This window comes from Phyllostomus hastatus, unplaced genomic scaffold (genome assembly GCF_019186645.2).
Source record: "Phyllostomus hastatus isolate PE091 unplaced genomic scaffold, TTU_PhHast_1.1 phas_contig_40, whole genome shotgun sequence".
Lineage (NCBI taxonomy): Eukaryota > Metazoa > Chordata > Mammalia > Chiroptera > Phyllostomidae > Phyllostomus > Phyllostomus hastatus.
In genome coordinates, this window is record NW_025333872.1 from 41,483,345 (window position 1) to 41,487,380 (window position 4,036).

General features: G+C 41.2%; 1 pseudogene; it reads left to right on the forward strand.

The window, feature by feature from the left end:
• Nucleotides 1-2,047: 2,047 nt before the first annotated feature.
• LOC123822191 lies at nt 2,048-3,197 on the forward strand (annotated as a pseudogene).
• Nucleotides 3,198-4,036: the final 839 nt, after the last annotated feature.

Here is a 4,036-nt window from a genome sequence, read left to right on the forward strand (position 1 = left end):
TCCAGGATGGTATCAGCACCAGCCTGGGATTCAATAATAATCAAATGGCACATTCAAATTAGGATCATTTTAAAAGAATTTATTTACCAAGTGACTATTTCAGTGGCGTGCTGCCGCTGAGTCACAACAACTTACAGAAGCTGATTCTTAGCATTTCCTCCCAACTCTGTGTTTCATGACTTCACCTGGTAGCGAAATTGGCATGATGGGAATAGTTACACCACAGCAGTGGGCAAATGCTGCAAATTAAGGCTCTTTCCATTTTCCTCCTTCCCCCCAGCTATTTACCAGCACACCACTGGACTAGTGACAAAAGTGTAGGAAAGGGATAGGAATCCTACGAGGACCCAGGACTGACAGCAGCAGAGGTCCAAGGGAACAAGGGGAGACAGAGGTTACCAGAAGTCCCCAGAGTCCAAGGGAAGCAGTGACCTTTAGTTAAGGGACACCTGCCATCTGAAGGATGTCACAGGGAGAAACCTGGAGGACAAATACCCTGACCTTAATTTTTTGGAAAGAAAAAGCTGAAATGACACAATAAATTATTAAATCAATTAATATTATTAAGCTGTGCAGTATTTTGCTGCCAACTTATTTGCCTAATGCTAAAAAGCTCAGTTCTAGTTTGGGAAAGTCCCCATGCTTTCCTTGCTGGAAACTCCCACAGCCAGGCAGTTCAGGGAGCCAGCCCCCTTCTGTGGTCACAGACTTCCTCCTTCCACCGGTTTCAGATTCACTTCTTGTATACGATTAAAAATCTTATTGTCATTGATATGGGAATTTAGTATATGAAAAAATGGTGCTTTGAAATAGTAGAGAAAAAGGTAATGTATTAAATCAATAGCACTGGGAAAATAAACATTAAAAAATAAATTTTTAAAAGCTGAAATAAAAGCAAACAAAAATAGCATGGGGACAATTGTCTAGTCATTTAGAAAATAAAATAAAATGAAAGGAAGAAAATAAAATAAAATAAAATAAAATAAAATCCCTACCAAGATCATATGTCTACAGAATTGGCAGGAAAGAAAGCCTTGAAGAAAACACAAAAAGCAAAAATCATAAAGAAATAACTAGGAAGGAAATATTTGTATACAAAAATAGATGTGCATATAGATATTTATACAGGTATTTATTACACAAAATACATGTAAAGAATTACTAAAGATAAAAAATAAAAAGGCAAACACTCCAATAGAAAAAAAGGGGAAAATAATATGAAAAGGCAATCCTATGAATAGATGTTCAATTTCATTAGTAATTATGGAAATAAGAATCTACTTTCCAGTGATTTACTTGGCAAAATATAAACATTTGTTATACGAAGTGTTTTACCAAATATACACACATATTATGTCAAGGCATAAGGAAACGGATAGTCTCAGCCACTGCCAGACAGATATAAACTGTTATGGCCACTTCAGCAGCAACTCGACAATACTTTTAAAATTAAAATGTGTGTATCTTATGATCCAGCTATCCTACTTCTCAATGTCTACCCCGGAGAAACAATGAGACATATACATGAAGAGACATCTGCAAGGATCTTCATCCCTGCATTTATTGCAGAATGTAAAACTGTGAACAACCTAAATATCTACCAGTAAGAAAATGCTAAGTAAATTAGGGTCAGTCTATCCATACTGTAGAATACTACATGGCAATTAAAAAGAATGGGGCCCACCTATGTAGACTGGCATGGAAAGCTCTCAAGAATGAGAAGAATAAAAATACAGAATAAAATATAGTGTGACAAAATAAAAGTAAAAAATACAAACAGCCCTGGCTAGTGGGGATCAGTGGTGAGACATTGTCCTGCAAACCGAAAGGTGGCCAGTTTGATTCCTAGTCAGGGCACATGCCTGAATTGCAGGTTTGGTTCCCAGTTGGGGAACGTGCAAGAGGCAACCAATCAATATTTCTTTCCCTATCTTTCTCCTTTCCTTCCCCTGTCTCTAGAATCAATAAAAAAGAAAAAACAATTTTTAAAAACTGATTTAAGGGACCAGAAGTGGCTCATGATGAGTCTTCCCAGGACTGTTACTCAGTTTTACCTGATTTCTGTATGTTGTCACCTCACCAACTATGGGTCTCCATACAGTCCAGCTTGTTCACTCCCTGATTCACAGTCCTTCCTGTTCTTGCATGGATTTGAAGGCTGTCCTTTCCTCCTAGAGTGACTTTGCATCCCTCTCATTTGCTGAGAGTTGGGACAGTGTTGGATTCCTGGGGGAACCAAGCACACCACACATTGTAAACATACCCTTCCTGGCCAATGACTTCACCAAAAAAATGATTCAGGAGGTGCTGCAAAAGAAGGCTGATTGCATTCTCTCCTATCCTCTGCCTACTTTCCCACCCATGAAGTTTATAACCTGGAAAACCTGGAAGGAGTACCTTGTGATCTGAGCTCTGGAGAACAGAGTCACTGTTTACCCTCTTCACACAGCCTGTGCTGCTGCACCCCAGAGAGTCAACAACTGGTTTGGCTAAAGGCTTGGAGTCTGCACCTCCAGGCCCACACATTCTTCCAAAGCACCTAACTACCCAGTAAAGGGAACACACAGAGTAGAACTTGATGTTAATCACACCCAAGATCTGGACAAAGCCATTTCTACAGTGAAAGGAATTTCAGATGTTTCTATCACCTCTTTTTCTGCTAGAATGGATGATGAAGAACAAACACAGATTGCTCTGAACTGTGGTCAGCAGGCTTTGATGCAGGTGGTGGCTTTTCTTTCCCAGAACAGACAGCTTTATCAGAAAGCTGAAATCCTGTCACTGGTGAAGCCTCTGTTTCTGCACACTGGAATGGGACAGTTATGCACAATGGATGAATCTGTCTCCTTGGCAACCATGATTGAGCAAATCAAAAGGCACCTAACACTATCCCATGTTGGCCTTGCTCTTTGGGTAAGAAGGACCTTAAGTCGCAAGTCAAAGTTGTGGCCCTGTGTGCAGGTTCTGGGAGCAGTGTTCTACAGAGGGCAGAGCTGACCTTTACTCACACAGGTGACATGGCCCATCATGATATTTTAGGTGCTACTTCCCAAGGAATAAATGTCAATCTCTGTGAACACAGCAACACTGAATGAGGCTTTCTTGCTGAGCTTCGAGATATGCTGAGTACTCACTTGCAGAATAAGATGAATATTATCCCATCAGAAACAGGCAGCAACCCTCTTCAGGTGGTATAATGCATACAGGAACAAAATGACAATCTACTTTATAAATCATTTCACTCCCAGCTTGAATGCACAACATGAGTCAGAGGTTTTTATCTTTCTGGAAGAATGTTTTAGCATATACATTTTCATTTCTGGTTTGTTAATCTGCTTCACCAGATGTTCTATAGTTTCTAGAGTAAAAACTATAATGTAACTATCACTAAAGAACAAATATCCATTATAAAGTACAACTTAAAGAATATATTAGAGAGACTTCCGGCCAAGATGGAGGCATAGGTACACACACTGTGCCCTCTTGCACAACCAAAAAAGGGCAACAGCTGTCCTTCTTTTAAAAAAAAAAAAAAAACCAGAACTGACAGAAAATTGAACTGTATGGAAGTCCAACAACAAAGGAGTTAAAGAAGACATACTCATCCAGACTGGTAGGAGGAACAGAGATGGGCAGCCAGGCAGAGAGGACTCGTAGCAAGGCAGCAGCTTGTGAACCCAGCAAGGCGGTGGATTGCTGACCAGGTGGCCCCACATTTGAGTGCAGATAAACCAGTCGAAACTGGAAAGTGAGACAGACTGCACAACCCAGGGTCACAGCAGGGGGAAATAAAGCCTCCAAACACCTATTGAAAACACCTGTGGGAGTTGAGGCACAGGGAGAGACTCCCAGCCTCACAGGAGAGTTCATTAGAGAGAACCACAGGGTCCTAGAACATACACAAGCCCACCCACCCAGGAATCAGCACCAGAAGGGCCCAGTTTGCTTGGGGGAAGCGGCGGAAGGGACCGAAATCTGAGGAGAGTAGAGCAAGCACCATTGTTCCCTCTCAGACCCCACCCCCACATAATGCATC